This window comes from Canis lupus, chromosome 8 (assembly GCF_048164855.1).
Source record: "Canis lupus baileyi chromosome 8, mCanLup2.hap1, whole genome shotgun sequence".
In the NCBI taxonomy this organism is placed as follows: Eukaryota; Metazoa; Chordata; class Mammalia; order Carnivora; family Canidae; genus Canis; species Canis lupus.
Genome location: NC_132845.1, coordinates 5,574,206 through 5,591,324, shown reverse-complemented (window position 1 = coordinate 5,591,324; position 17,119 = coordinate 5,574,206). Strand labels below are relative to the sequence as shown.

The following is a 17,119-nucleotide window of genomic DNA, read 5'->3' as shown; positions in this document are numbered from 1 at the left end:
TGTTGCAGTCTTTGTTTTTGCCTCCCACCTCTCTGCCAACTTATTATTATTATTGCTCTCTGGAGGCGACTCTTTCTGTTCATCTCTTAAGTGCTTCTTAAGTGTTGCTTTTTTCCTCACTGACAGGCATTTCCTTGTGTTTCTTCTTGATCTCCTTTGTCTGCTCTAATTCCTTTGTATTAAATTAATACATGCAAAAAATAAATTAATACATGCAAAGCACTTAGCACAATACTTGGTACAAAACAGTAAGTATTCAATAAATGGCAGCTATCTGCTATTTTGTAGTATACATTCTCTGGTTTATTCCATCTACTACTGCTACTACTATTGCTGCTGCTACTACTACTATTGCTACTACTACTACTACTACTCTCTCTTTCTCTCTCTCTCTCTCTCTCACACACACACACACACACACACATCTCTCTCCAGTTGCATATGCTTTTCCCAGACTTTCTCTAATACAAGATCTACCTCCTTCGGCAACTGTTGATCCTGTTATGTATTTCTATTCTATTTCCCTGGGACAGTAGAGTCCTCCACATTGATCTTTTTAAAATTTATACTTTGATTCTTATTAATGTCAATTAAGCATTAGAAAGCAAAGGGAACTTATATATTTTTTTTAAGATTTCATTTATTTATTCATGAGAGGCACGGAGAGAGAGGCAGAGAGACACAGGCAGAAGGAGAAGCAGGGTCCATGCTGGGAGCCCAATGTGGGACTCTATCCCAGGTCTCCAGGATCACACCCTGGGCTGAAGGCTGTGCTAAACTGCTGAGCCAGGAACTGGCTGCCCTGGAAACTAATATTTTTTTTTAATGTGTACTTTGAGGATATCTATGAGATAAATGAGAATATCTGTTTCAGGTATTGCTTTATAGCAATCTCATGGAATTTTATTAATAGCATCATCTAAAAATAAGAATACTGGAGATCCAAATTATACAGCTTGTAAAGAAAAGCACCTAAGTTTACATTCAGATCTGTGGAAGTCCAAAGCACCATACTATCCCATGCTGTTTTTCTTCTTATTTGTGTTATTTTTTATGGCCAGTTAGCAATTCCTTGCCATTTTATACAGGCTTGCAGAAGATATAGCTCTTAGTAGATGTTATTCTTCAAAGATTTCCAAACATGGTCATATATCCAGTATACCAGGAAGAATAATCCTGGCTATGTAATTGTTTGGAGTTGACTGGAAGACAAATGAAGTAAAATTTATTCTACTAAGAATTTATTCTAAGTAGGAGTTGTTTGTTAGGGATCTTAAAGAGTTATATACTATGGAAGGAAGTTTAGAATTTTTCTTATTTTTTTTGTTATAGGAAATCACCAAAAGATTTTAAATAGTTGTAAAGTATATTCTGATTTCCATTTTAAAATACCCTTCTAGTAATAGTATAGCAAATGGATTGAAGAAGGAATAAGACTGCAAGCAGGGTGATCAGTTACCAAAGTCTTACAATAACTTAAAAAGAGAGAGCTAAGGATAAAATGAGCTGAGGTAGTAGTAGTGGCTTGGAAATGAAGAATGGGTTTCAGAGATAATTAAGATAATAGAATCATACGACTTGGCATTGAGAGGACTGAGCACAGTGAGAGATGATGGGAAACTCTTAAAAAAGGATGACTTTGAAAGAGGAAGCTTCTGAGGGGAGATGAACTTGAAAATAAAACTTTTGTCTATTTTATGAAGTTAGGAAGTGGGAACATTACCTACCATTTCTGTCTCTCAGATTAATCACTTGGAATAGCCAGTTTCTTCCAACTCCTCTTGGCAATTCACTGTGTTCTTATCCAACACCACAAGCTGTTTTGATTGAGGCCAATCCTTCAATCAATATGTGAACATAATTCTCAAATTTTGAAGCAACTACAAAAACTATGCTAATTAAATACACCAATAATTGCTTATCCATTTGAATTGAAGCTTGTCTTGCTTAGAAAACATTTCAGATAGTAGCATTTTTTTAGATTTAATAAGTACTTCTTTTGACTTTATGCTCTATTTTCTGTAAAATCTTCTATTTTTAAATATATACTCACTTCTTGACATCCACTACAAAAGTTAGGTGAGAACTCTCTATCATGTAGTCACAGTTTTTCACTTATAACATTCACTGAATATTTTTGTAATGACTTTTTTTTTACCTGACATACCTCTAATTAAATATTTGAGTACAAAAACTTATTGGAAAATAGTTTCTTCAGGCTGTCACAGAAATGAGGTTCTCTTATGTGATCTTTCTCTTATTATCTCAGGTTAAAATTAAATTTGGTCTGAAAATTACTTAGAAAATGATTCCACAAGATAATATTATCAAAGAAATTAAAGGGAAGCTCCATATTCTTAAGTTGTAGAAATAGAGTTGAAGGATATATTACCATATATATTTATATATGTACAAAAAATTAATCAATTATATAAATGTATCACTTCTCAGGAAATGATGAGAACATAAGAAAAGCTGATGAATGAAGAAGAGTAATGAAAAGCAGGTCAAGGCTGGAGATACAAGTGGTATGTATCATTTTATGAAAGTAATAATTGAAGCCAGGAGATAACATCATTTCCGTAAGGTAAGAGGAGATATTTATGGGATATTTACGCTAAAAAGTGATAAGAAAGGGAGCCAGCAAAAGAAAAAGTCATCTAAGAAAGAAAAAGATAACAAAGGAATGCTTATTAAGGAAGTCCGTGGAAGAGATAGTTTTAAGAAAAGCGGGACAACATTTTCTAAGTCTTCCAGCTAACCATCATTGTGCTATGCTATTTTCTTCCTCATAGATATACTTTTTTTTTTTTTTTTTTTTTTTTTTGCAACATTTCCTTATGTGAGGGTCTTATTTTAAAATCCCTGGCTGAGAAAACAGGCTTTTCAACATTTACTATGTTATGAATATATCATGTTCCATGCATTTCAAAAGCCACATTTTTTTTTTCTTTCTTATGAGATTGACTTATAGAGCTTGCCAAAGGCCTAACATTTTTCACTATATTCTGATTGTGGAGACTTGAAAATTGTAGTACCAGTTAGGCTTCCTCTCACTAACATTCCTCCCCACACTGCACACAGCCTGGACATCAGAACCACAGAGGGCAAGTAGCACCTGACAACCAGTTTTCTCATGATTTTTCTTCTCCAGCCCAAGTCATCTGTTCCTCCACCTTTGGCTCCTCTGCCAACGCATTTTGAAAACAAGTGATTTCCTCCACTTGAAAACCAACTTTTTTTTTTTTTTTTTAAAGATTTATTTATTTATTTGAGAGAGGGGTGAGGAGGGTCAGAGGGAGAGAGAATCTCTAAGCAAACTCTGTCCAGAGCCCGAGGTGAGGCTCTATCTCATGACCCTGAGATCATGACACTAACGATCACAACTTTGAGATCATGACCCTAGATCATGATGAGCTTAACCCAAGAGTTCCAATGCTTAACCAACTGTACCACCCAGGTGCCCTTTGAAAAATCAATGTCTAAAATACACTTTGAAGGTGAATTGGAGCCAACTAATAGAATATAGGAAGGAACACATAAAGATTTTGGCCCTTAGACAAGATTAAGTAATAAGAATCCTCCTAAAAAATTATATCAATGATTAATTTCCAGCAGCTGAAATTTAGAAACAAAGAGGACTGGGGCAGCCTGGGTGGCTCGGTGGTTTAGCACCGCCTTCAGCCCAGGGCGTGATCCTGGGGACCCGGGATCAAGTCCCCAGTCAGGCTCCCTGCATGGAGCCTGCTTCTCCCTCTGTCTGTGTCTCTGCTTCTCTCTCTGTGTGTGTATCTCATGAACAAATAAACAAAATCTTAAAAAAACAAAAACAAAAAAAACCAAAGAGGACAACATCAGCAGTTAAGTCTCAAGCTCAAGGGTTAGCCCGGTTACGAGCACAACACATAAAATATTTAGTGCTACTCTGTGAGCTTCCTCATTAATTAATCCAGAAAACTCACTATTAGAAAACTGTAAGACACTACCTTAATTCATATTAGAATAGCAGATTTGGGTAATTAATTGCAACCTATAGGGTCTTTATTTAACAATAGAATTGAAAATGTTGGTCTACAACAGCTTAGAATAAGTGACACAATGAAAAAGGTAAGCCCACAGTTGTAAAAATATCTTAACTGATTATGAAACACTAAGCATTGACAGGTATAGAAATCAATTATAGATAATTTTCCTTCTAAAATTTTTTTTTTAATTTTATTTATGATAGTCACAGAGAGAGAGAGAGAGAGAGAGAGAGGCAGAGACACAGGCAGAGGGAGAAGCAGGCTCCATGCACCGGGAGCCTGACGTGGGATTCGATCCCGGGTCTCCAGGATCGCGCCCTGGGCCAAAGGCAGGCGCCAAACCGCTGCGCCACCCAGGGATCCCTAGATAATTTTCCTTCTAGAGAAGGAGTTTATTAAAACAAAGAACACACATCATCTAGTCAAAGACCTATTATCAGGACAAAAACAGTAGGTGTAATGATGGTTAATGCATCAACCATTCCATTGGTTATATTAAACTAAGATAAATGCTGGGTGGCTAATAATAGATACCTACAATGAAAATAAAAAGAAGCACAGTATCAAATTTGCCCAAGTAGTTTTGGCTTCAGATACAGAAAGGGCCAAGAAATAACCCTGGATGTGACTCACACCCAGACTTTTCTAAATCCCATCACATGGGTAGCTAATGGCAGGACCTGGATAAAAGGGACCCAGGCTGGCTGGTTCCAGAGCCCACAGGCCTAACCAGTACAGTATACTATACTGCTATAGCCAGAATCCATTGCTCTAGGATATTAATTTTTCAGACATTTCAAACAGTATTTTTTTTAATGTTTATTTATGAACTGAGAATTCAGCATAAGTAACATGATAGAATTGGGTTGGGTGGCACCTGGTGGTAAGGGGCATGACCCTAGAACTCTTCCTTCTCTCCCTATATGACTACTGGAACCTTAGACATCCAGAGAATGCATACTGGAAGTCATCGTTCCGCAAAAGAGAGCTGCTAGTTTTTGGAGAATAAAATTGCCATTGCATCTACTTGCTAGATCCTCTGCTTCCAGAAGAAAACTGGGCAAAAGAACACGAGTTTGGTATCATGCCAAATTTCCTGGGTTAATAGAATCCATATCTTTCATACAGAACACATAATCCCTCTATGAATCCATTTCTGTATATATTTGTTATTACTTTGGAGAAAATATAAGTGGCATTGGCTATACATGATGTCAAGTAATTCCCTTGAGTGTAGGCTTGACCTAATGACTCATTTCTCATAAAAAGATTACAGCAAAAGTTATGGAATGTCACTTCCAACATTACATTACAAAAAGACTGTGACTTTATTTCATTTGCCTACTCTAGATTTCTCCATCACTCTCTCTGGTGGCAGTCAGATTGATGTCTTACTATGAGCTTTCTTATGGACAGGGTCACATGGCAAGACACTGATGTCTCTGGCCAACAGCCAGAGAGGATCTAAGCTTGCCAACACTGATATGAGTGAGCACGAAAGGGAGGGATTCTCTCCCTTGGTCCTTGGAATAACTACAGTCCCACTTGACACCTTGTGAAAGACTCTAAATCAGGGGACCCAGCTAAGGGGGCCTGAAATTCCTGAACAGAAGCTGCAAAATAATAAATGTTTATCGTTTTAAGCCACAAAGTTCTGGAACTTTTTGCATAACGATAGTTAGCTAATATAATTGTTCATCAGTGAAAACAGCCAGGTCAGAACTGACTTCTACATTACCGTTTACTTGTGAGTATTAAAAGAAGAGCAACAGTTCAAATCAACAGATATTTTTAAATATCTAGGTGTTCTAGGCACTATGCTGGGTTCTGGGGGCCAAAGATAAATTAATTGCTCAAAAGCAATATAAAGGTTAGTAGAAGAAACAAAATGAAGTAATTATGATATAAGATTATTATGGATTTAGTGGAGATAATGTGTGGGGTATCATAACAAAAAAAAAAAAAAGAAGGTACAAGTTATAACCTCAGTCTGGGGAAGATAGAGAAAGTTATAGAGGAGAAATGTAGACTCGGGACTTGAACTAGAAGTTTGCTAAACAGAAAAGAGAATATGAAACAATTCATTCATTCATCTTTCAAACATATTTGATGATCCAACAGTACCTAGCACAGAACACATGCTTGCAAATTCTACTATTTCTTAAAATCTAGATCAAAGTTTACTTGCGTCATGAAATCTCTTTACACCTCTAGGCTCATTGAACTAATTATGAAGACAAGTCATTAAATATCCTGATAGCTTTAGAGTCATATTGAGGCTCATAAAAATTATTACAGATAATCTCCCCCAAATTAGTGCTACTAGAAATCTGCATTTTAAAAAAGTTACTTGGAGACTTCTTCTTACATCCAATATGGAATAACAGAGACTAGTCTGGAGAAGCCAAGGTGGCCAGACTTCATAAAACAGAGAACCTGAAACAAGAGAGCTACACAAAGAGAGCTGCAAAGATCTGCAGAGAGCCCTCCTAGAGGATTAAGCTGAGCTTTGATCAGTATGTGCATGTGAGGAAACTACTACTGACCAGGAAAGAACTAACAAAGATTAGTGGTAATAATTCTGTGTTCACACAAGTCCAGGGATAATGCTTATTCCTATCACCCACACTAGAAAACCTCATAATTCGTAGTACACTTTGTAAAATACTCTAAGAGACTTCCCTCAGAAGTTGGTTATTAGCCTTACATCGAGCACTGTTCTGGTCCCACAATTTTAAAAGCGAGGCCTAAAGGAACCAAACTGTGTCCCAGTAGAATTGGAAATGTTGCCTTAATGACTATATGTAGAAATTAAAAAAAATATCTGCCACCTAACAACATAAAATTCATAATACCTGGAATCCATTCAGAAATTAACAGGAAGGGTGCCTGGGTGGCTCAGATGGTTAAGCCTCTTTCTTGAGCTCAGGTCATGATCATTGGGTCCTGGGATTAAGCACCACATCGGGGTCCCAGCTCATCAGGGATCCTGCCTCTCCCTCTGCCTCTACCCCTGATTGAACTCTCTCTGTTTGCTTCTCTCTCAAATGAATAAATTAAAAAATCTTTTAAAAAAAGAAATTAACAGAAATGCCAAGAGGCAGGAAAATATGACTTATAATGAAAAGAAACAATAATCAATCAAAATTGTCCCCAAATTGATAAAATGTTAGAATGTTCAAACAAGAACAATAAAATAGTTATTGAAACTATTCCATATAACTTCTGTATAAAGCTAAGTAGAGGCCATGAAAGATATAAAAATGACCAAAATTAAATTTCTTAGAGATGAAAATTATAATATGTGAGATAAAAATGCACTAGATGGGCTTAGAAGCATATAAGACATTACAGAGAAAAAGATTACTAGACTTGAAGATATCACAATAGAAACTGTATAAAATGAAATACAAAGAAAAAAGAGAATGTAAGAAAAATGAAAAGAGTATCACTGAGGTTATGAAGAGCACCAAACAGCATACTAAATGTGTATGTGACTGGAGGAGAGACAGAAAAAAAAAAAAAAATTAAAGAAATAATGGCAGAAAATCTTCCCAAGTTAATGAAAAACCGCAAACCCAGAGATGCAAGAAACTCAATAAACCCTTAATATAAGACAAAAGAAAACCACCAAAATAAGTGTCAGATGAGCAATGGAAACAGTCTTAACTTACTTGCCACTAGGGGCATGTAAATTATAAGCACAATAAAATACCACTGCACACCTACTAGAATGGTTAAAATTAAAAAAAAAAAAGACAATATTCTAAGGGTCGGTGGGGATATGGGGAAATCGGAACTCTCATACGCTGCTGATAGGAATGTAAACTAGCTCAACAGTTTGTCAAAGGTTAAATGCTTTGAAACAGATTTCTTTAAATTTCTTAAAAAGTCATACATTAACCTATCAGATGATATAGTCGTTCGACTCTTAGATATTTGCCCAAGATAAATAAAAGCATATGTCCAATCATGTCATTGTAGTTTTCCTTATAATCACTAAAACCTGGGAAAAAAATGTCAATGTCCATCGGTGAGTGGAGAGATAAACACCGTGGCAGATCCAAACAGACTACTACTCACGGACTGAAGACCGTATTTGATAATTTACCATGAAATAAACATTTCATTATTTATTTATTTATTTTGAAATGAACATTTTAAAACTTTGCATTTATTGATCCTCAACCTTTCACTTTCCATTCTGCATGCATCTACACACGATCGTCTTCCATTGTTCCACATCATAATGAACTGAAGGTTGTCGACACCAGAAATCTGGAAGTTTTTGTTCATATCGTCTCCTCCTAAATCCCCCCCATATCTAACCCATTATCCAAATCACTTGATTTTACTCTCTCAATATTTCGCAGCCCTGTTTTTGTCTCCATCTTTACTAATACCACCCACAATCAGGCAGTCATTACGGATTATTTATTACCTCCTAATACGGCTCCCTGCATAAATTCTTCTACTTTAGTTTGTTTCACATTTCAACCAAAGTTATTTTCTCAGAATGGACATCGGGTCACATTAGCTCTTCTTAATGGCCTCTCATTACTCATAGGAGACAGAACTTCTTACTCAGTTTAACCACCCAACCTAGAAAAATTTTTAGTAAAAAGAAGTTCATTTAATTGCACCAGGCCATCAGGTATAGATCAGGACTTTGCAGAGGCATCAGGAATATGCTGTCACACGATAAATAAGTCCCTTGGTTACCTGGCCCCTAATCTTTTTCTCTGGTCTCTTCCTTTTCCACCACATCCCCTCAGTCTCTCTTAGTTCCAGACACACAGTCTTTTACTGTCTCCTCAGTATATTTCCTATAGTCAGGAAGCTTGTACACATACAATTTCCTTTCTCTAGAAAACTCTCTGTCTCAACGTTTCATTTGTGAACTAGATACTTCGGAGGGTTATTTTAAGGATTCAGAGTTAATATATGTAAACCACTTAGTTCACAGCACTAAAGGTAATTGTTATTACTATCACAGCTACTATTATTACTTCTTCCTTTCTTTACTTGTATGTGTGTGTGTGTATAGAGAAAAACACTTTATTAGGTAACAGAAAAAAAAAAAAAGATGGCCTTCTACGTAATAATTACCATCCAAAAAAGAACAGAATGGGAAATAACATCTCATAAGAACACCATTTGACAACAGTAATTAGTAAGATCTGGCTTAGTAGTCACAGACTCCTTTAGTGCTTTGTTTTTGGAAAACTCTTGATCTCTCCTTCAATTCTGAATGGTGCCCTTCCTGGATAGAATCTTCTGGGTTGGAGGTTTTTTCCCATTATTTGTTTTTTCTTTAATTTAAATTCAATTAATTAACATATAGCTATTATTAGATGGAGAGTTTAGTGATTCACCAGTTGCATATAACACCTAGAGCTCGTTCCGTCAGGTGCCCTCTTTAATGCCCATCACCCAGTTATCCCATCGCCCACCCACCTCCCTTCCAGCAGCCTTCAGTTTGTTTCCTATAGTGAAGAGTCTCTTGTGGTTTGTCTCCCTATCTGTTTTTGTCATTTTATTTCCCCCCATCCCCACCCCCATGGTCCTGTTTTGTTTCTGAATTTCCACATTGGTCTGGAGAACGGTACGGAGGTTCCTCAGAAAGTGAAAAACTGAGCTACAGTATCAGCCAGCAACTGCACCTCTAGACGTTCACCCGAAGGATACAAACATAGTGATCAGAAGTGGCAGCTGCACCGCAGCAAAGTCCACCACAGCTAACCCATGGAAGAGCCCAGATGTCCATCAGCAGATGAATGGATGCAGAAGATGTGGTATACACAGACAATGGAATATTACTCAACCATCAAAAACAATGAAATCTTACCACCTGCAATCAGAAAATTTCCTTCCCATTCAGCACGTTGAGCAGATCCCAGCACTCCCTCTGGCTTGCCAAGTGTCTGCGGAGAGATCTGCTTCTTCCATCCTCGTGTTCATTACATCAACCCTATCTCCCATCTCAGTTATTGTATTTTTTCATTTCTGATTTTTTTTAACTCTTTTATCTCTGTGGTAAGGGCTTCCCTGATGTCCTCCATTCTTTTCTTAATCCCAGAGAGTATCCTTAGGATTGTTGCTTTAAATGCTTCGTCGGGCATGTTGCTTCTCTCTCTCTCACTTAGATCTCTGGCTAGGACTTGATTTTGTTCTTTCATTTGGCACGAGCTCCTCTGTCTTGGCATTTTGTCTAAGTCTCTGCCTTCTTCTGGGTGCAAGAAAAAAAGTCTGTTTGTTTCCCACTTTGCGAGAAATGGCTTTATGAAGAGGAAGGCATGTAGTGCCGGGGGCCTGGCACCCGAGCAAGCATCCCTGCTGTGTGCCACCCGCACGCTGCTGCTGCTGCGGTTGGCTGCTCCAGCCCTCAGGCCGGTCATGGGCAGAGGCTCCCCTGCCCGCCGTGGACAGCCTTTGGTCCCTGGCCCCATTGTGGTGAGTTTGGACTAGATGGGACCTGATGCTGCTTGTGAGATGGGGCCTACTTGTGCAAAGGGACCTGATGCTCCTGGCACCACAGCTGCAGCCCTGCAAAACTCTCTAGTCCGGGACACGGTCTGTGCTGGGGTTTGGGCTGCTCTTCCAGACAAGGGCCTTGCCCCACTGGTACTGAGGCAGGCCTGACTGAGAAAGGGGCACGGCCCCTGGTGGCTCTGTGCTGATGCTGAGGGCAAGGAGGGGAAACCGCGCCAGCCACTGCCCTTGCCCCGGGGAGCGGTCTCCCAGAGTCTCTGCTTCTCTGAGAAGAACAAATCCTCTCTCTCAGGTGTGTCCCAGGCCTCTTCCAGGTCGCCGTTGCCAGGCCGCCTGCCCCCGGCCAGCTGGCCTCTCCTCCCCAGGAGCAGGGCAGTGTCCTGCGGGTCTGTCCTGGCCAAGCCGGCTGACTTCTCTGCCTCCAGGCTTTAGGGACATGATGTGGGCAGGGGCCTGATCGGTCTGCTGGGGGAGGGTCTCACGCGCTGAGCTTGAGGCCAGCTTCACCTCCAAAGACAGTCTCCCCAGAATGCAGGGAGGCTGCGTTCTGAGACGTGGGCTTCGCTGGAAGCACGGTGGCGGCCTGCTGTGGTCCAGCGCTGCCTCCTGCTGACGCATCCGTGTTTCTGCTGAGGGGTGGGGCGACAGGGCACCAGGAGGCCTGTGTGCTCCTGCAGCTCTGCCTCTCTGAGGGGTACACCCTCTCCCCAGTGTGCTGCATACAGGCACTCTTCAGGTGGCTGTTTCCACCTGGGGGTCTCCAGGGGCAGGGCAGCCAAGCCCACTGACCTTTCGAATCTCGGCTTCAAGCCCTTCTGGCTCCAAGAGCTCACGAAAGCCAGCCCCTCTCTTTCCCAGCGGATGGCGTTGAGGAAATGTTCTCCTTGTGGGTTCCCCTGTGTCTCTCGGTGTCTCTCGGTGTCTCTCTCTTGCTCCCGCCACCCTGGTTCCCCCTCCTCCACAGCAGTCCTGGCTGCTTTCTCCCCTGCACCACCTCTCTGCCCTTCCTACCCTCTTCAGTGAGGCTTCTTTTCTCCCTTTAGTTGTGGAGTTTATGTTGTCAGTCTCCAGGCAGATTTCTGGGGTATTTAGGATGATTTAATAGTTTTCTCATTGTATTCTACAGACAAGACCAGCCTGGGGACCTCCTACTTGGCTGTCATCTTAGCTCCTTAACTTGATTAACATCTACTTAGGTCCACATCATCAGTTCCTCAGAGTCTCTCCCGACCTCCATGACTATTGACATATTCATTCAACAAATATTAATTGTGTGTCTTCTGTGGGCCAGGTAGGCCCCATGCTAGGAATTGAGGATGATGGAGAGAAAACAACAACAAAATCTATCTTTTTTGAGCTGATATTTTAGTACAGGAGACAGACAGTAGATAAATAATAGGCTGTTATACAGTGATCGGTACTAGAGAAAAATAAAGGAGGGAAGAGATTAGAATACCAAAGATTTGAGGTTTCAGTTTAAAATAGGATGATCTGGGAAGAACTTACTGATAAAATCACATTTGAACCAGGATCTTAAGAAGATGAGAAAATAAGATACTCTAAGTTCCTAATGAGTAAGGGACACACAGGGCTAGAGGGAGAGAGCCGTAGGGGCCCAGGGAATGGAATCAGGCTCACAAAAATCCCAAGTGTGGAGGTGAAAGGAAACCAGAGATAAAGAAGCAAACCAGACCATCGGGTCCCAGGTGCCAGAGGTGGGGTCTTGTTATAACAGCTACTTGTTACCCACAAAGAATTACCTTACCCTGAAAAGGAAGTAAGGCATTGAAGGTATTATCACTAGTCCTTACTCAGTGGTGATATCAACAGAGGTGTTAAAAGGATTCGGGTTCCTTGGTTGGCTTTTAATAAAAGGCCAACCCTACAAGCGCCCAGGGGCAGCTCTGTCGGGACCCCCCTCACTCCTGTAACCATGTTTAATGAGCTTCTACTGCTTTACTCACTCTCCTTTGTCCACGAGACTCATTCTTTGACTCCATGAGACAAGAACCTAGCTTCCGGCTTCACTAAGAGCAGTGCAGCAGAGAGAAGAGTGGAGCAAAGGTCCCAAGGCAGGAGAATTCCTGGTATGTTCAAGGAACTTAAGGCTGATGAAGAGAAACTAGGAACAGAGGGGGATTAAAGTTAGGCAGGGAATGAGTTACTTTTGTTCTGATTTATACGGGAGGCCTTTGGGGCCGATCAGAGGGGTGACAGGATCTGATACACATTTTAAAAGATTCACTCAGGCTGCCTTGTTAGAATAGGTTGAGGGGAAAACCGCAGAAGGAAGACCAAATTACCCTCTTTTAGGCAAGGCACCATCTTCATAGCTCTTATCATAGTGACAATTTTATGTGTGTTTGTATGATTATTTGATTTCCTGTCTTTTCCACTAGACTATAAACTGTGAGGCTAAGAACTGTATATAATTCTACTCACTGTTAAATCACCAGTGCCAAACATAGATCTTAATACAGATTCATTTCTCAATAACTGTTGAACAGTTGAGTAAAAGAATGAACGTATAGGATTATGTTCCAATTTTTAATTTCTTTAACAGATTGCAAGCTTCCAGGTGATATTTAAAGCTATATTTTATACTTTTTCAATTTCTATCACAACTAGCCAATAAGTACTCAATAAATATTTACCAACTTGATTTGCTCTTCCCTAGTCAACTCTTATGTCTTCTATAATATTCTTGAAGAAAAACTTGTAGAATAACAAAAGAAAACTTCTGAAAGTCAAGATAAACTTTAAAAAGTCTAAAGAAGGAACATGAACTCTTAAGGTTTACATATTGCCAGAAACTATGAAACTCACACAAGGGAAAACCAATGATGGATTTTTTTTTTCTTGTCTTTTGGGAAATAAGACTTGATAATAGAAGTTTATTTATAATCATAGTTGTAAAATTGCCTCTAGGAAAGCAATAATAATGGGGCAAGTTATCTTGTTTCCTTATAAATCCAATTTAAAATAAGAAAAAAACTAAACTAAAACTCGGTCATATTGTCAAAAATATACCGAGAGAACCAAAGCTACAGTCTTTACCACAAGTCTCAGTCCAGTTTACTAACACTGTAATATATAAATGTAAGCATTAATTGGCTGACTGAAATATGCAATAATGACACATTTTTGCATGTGTGCTTGGGAATACTTGATAAATTTTAAATACACAATAAATACATTATTCATTCTCTAGTGGTTCTTTGCTGGGCTGAAAGTATATAATGTCTTAAAATATCACACTCAGAAATAGTATTTAAACTGGTCCAATAATGGAGTCTTCACTATCTCTGATTACTTTTTCTTCTGTAAAGACACCTTCACTTGCAAAATTGCTGTTATGAGCTCTCTTTCACTATGTGTCAAATTCCCATTACTAAATCAAAACAGAACCTAATTTCTTTCCATGAACAATTTGTATGCAAATCATGGAGTACATGCAGCATTCATATAACAGAGAAATTCCAATGACTTTGCCTCCTTTCCAGAAATATCCTTCAATATGCCATGTTTTGGTCACAATTAGTGCAGGTTTAGTAGAAGGCATTTTGTGATTCTTTCATCACTGGACAAGCAATGAAGTAGAGACCTAAAGCACAAATTTCAAATTGTTTTCATTTCCTTTAACCTATTTCTCAAGTATAAACTATGAACAACCCAAATAATTTTCCAAAGCTCTAGCAACATATAACCTATAGCTTAAGAGGCTGTGGAATGTCATTATTATCATTTAATTAAACACACTTTCTCCACCCTCAATTCTAATCAAATTAGAAAAAACAGTAAATATTATACATACATATGAATGTATAATATTCATATATATATGAATATTCATATATGACTATATATGAATATATATGAATTTTTCCCTTTCCATCTTGCATTTAACTGTGATTTTGATAATTTTCCTGCTAAGAATATTTTCAGTAATATCTATGAAATTGTATGAGAACTAGGGCAAATACCACAACGTGCAACCTATGCAGGCACACAAGATCCCATGCTTAGAACAGCCCCATGCTTGTTTTAATGCTCTACTGTTGCTCTCTTGAAGTTATCTCTATTTTTTTTAAACAAGGGGCTCCGTATTTTGTTATTGTTGTTGAGACCTGCAAATTATATAATAAATGGTGTAAAAGAATGGTCCAATTTCATTCTTCTGCATGTGGATATCCAATTTTCCCAGCACCATTTATCGAAGAGACTGTCCTTTTTCCAGTGGAGAGTCTTTCCTCCTTTGTCGAATATTAGTTGACCATAAACTTCAGGGTCCACTTCTGGATTCTCTATTCTGTTCCATTGATCTATGTGTCTGTTTTTGTGCCAGGACACACTGTCTTGATGACCAAGGCTTTGTAGTACAACCTGAAATCTGGCATTGTGATGCCCCCAGATATGGTTTTCTTTTTTAATATTCCCCTGGCTATTTGGGGTCTTTTCTGATTCCACACAAATCTTAAGATGATTTGTTCCAACTCTCTGAAGAAAGTCCATGGCACTTTGATAGGGATTGCATTAAATGTGTAAATTGCCCTGGGTAACATTGACATTTTCATAATATTAATTCTTCTAATCCATGAGCATGGAATAATTTTCCATCTCTTTGTTTCTTCCTCCATTTCTTTCAGAAGTGTTCTATAGTTTTTAGGGTATAGATCCTTTACCTCTTTGGTTAGGTTTATTCCTAGGTATTTTATGCTTTTGGGTGCAATTGTAAATGGGATTGACTCCTTGATTTATCTTTCTTCAGTCTCATTGTTAGTGTATAGAAATGCCACTGATTTCTGGGCATTGATTTTGTATCCTGCCACACTGCCAAATTGCTGTATGAGTTCTAGCAATCTTGGGAAGTATCAGAAAGGGAGACAGAACATGAGAGACTCCTAACTCTGGGAAATGAACAAGGGGTGGTGGAAACGGAGGTGGGTGGGAGGTGGGGGTGACTGAGTAAAGAGCACTGAGGGAGGCACTTGATGGGATGAGCACTGGGTGTTATGCTATATGTTGGCAAATTGAACTCCAATTAAAAAAAAATAAAAAAAATAAAAAAGGCACATGAAAAAAAAGAAAAAAAATGATATAATAAATGGCTAGTCCAAGTAAATTGACTGCTCCAACCTTTAAGTAAACCAGTAATACAGAAATTTCTGAACAAGGAAGAAAGCAATAGGTGGAACTGAAAATCTTTAGATCCTAAGACAGTAGCTGAACAAATGATACAGCAACAAATAAGATAGAAACAAATGACCAAAAAACAAAAAAAGTGATACTTTCATTGTTGTATTTTTAACAAATTTTTTTGTTACTGAGTTAAAAACAAAATTTTCAGTGCTACAGAAAATAAGTCCTAATCAGACTTGATCAAGAAAACATTTATCTTGAAAAGTTTTAAAAAAGATATTTTTCTTGCTTTTCCAGTTCTTCTGTAATAGATACTTAGTATTCTAGCCTTTCACCAAGGACAGATGAAAAACAGATAGTAGAAAGTATAATTTCAAAAAAAAATTGTCTTATTGATGAGGAATCTTGGGCATAACCTTAAAAATGAGAACAAAGCCAAATGTAGAAGTGGAAATACTAAAGAATATAGAGAAACAATGGACTTTCTTCTGTCAGCTTCTCTGAGGAAGTGTTCCGTAGGTCTCTCTCTGGCTATACAGAAAATTGATTAAGAGCTCAGTTTTTGAAGTCCGCCAGTTTGGGTAAGAATTTAGACTCTGATATTTAATAGCTGTGTGATTTGGTGCAGATTGGCTCATCTCTTTGAGCCTCAGTTTCTTCAATAAAGTTATGTGATCATTAAAGTAAATGGTATAATAATAAAATAAGCAAAAGACCTGATTAAAGAAAATCCTTCATAAATATTCATTTCCTTGGCTTTCAGGTTAGAGCATCAACTCTATCAATGGGGTAGAGAGGGCAGTTTCCTACCAGATAGTGTGGGCAGTGAGATGGCGGGGGACCCGAATCATGCCTGTTGCCACATTTCAAGGCAAAGCAAGTCTGGCTCCAATGGGCAACTCATTTATTGGGGCTGAATTTATGGAGAAAGCTCAGTAGTTGGGAGTCCTTAATGCACTAATACAATCCAGCAGGCAGATTATTATTATCCCTCAAGGAAAGAGTTAACCTCAATGACGCTTTGGAAGCCAGAATTGAAGGCTTAGAAAGAAGTCTGTCAAGATGGAGATAGGGAAGGAGGAGCCTAAAAAGGAGAGACCTGAAAATTGGAACTTCAGGGCAATTTCAGACTGAGTCAGCCAGTCATTCCTCTGCAAGTACCTAATGTCCACTCTGCACCAAGCCTAGGAGACAAATGCAAATGCCTGGTCCTGGATGTAACGAATTTGTTGTCTAAAGTGAGAGACAAATAAGTATGATATCAACACAGTGAGGGAGCATGCTAGAGATAAACCTGGTGTTATGGGGCAAAGATGAGGCACTGAATTGGGGGAATGACTTTTCCAAAGAGATAATGCCTGTATTGAATATTGCTGTAGAAGGCTGTATAGGAGCTATCTAAGAGGAAGGTAAAAAAAGTTCTAAACATATAAAGGCTATAGAAATACCAGGTTCTAGGGTCC

General features: G+C 38.7%; 1 protein-coding gene across 10 annotated transcripts in view; it reads right to left on the bottom strand.

Moving 5' to 3' along the window:
* The window catches only part of TNNI3K (TNNI3 interacting kinase), a 285,086-nt gene that overhangs the window by 203,706 nt on the left and 64,261 nt on the right, over nucleotides 1-17,119 (bottom strand). The gene's annotated exons all lie outside the window — the stretch shown is intronic.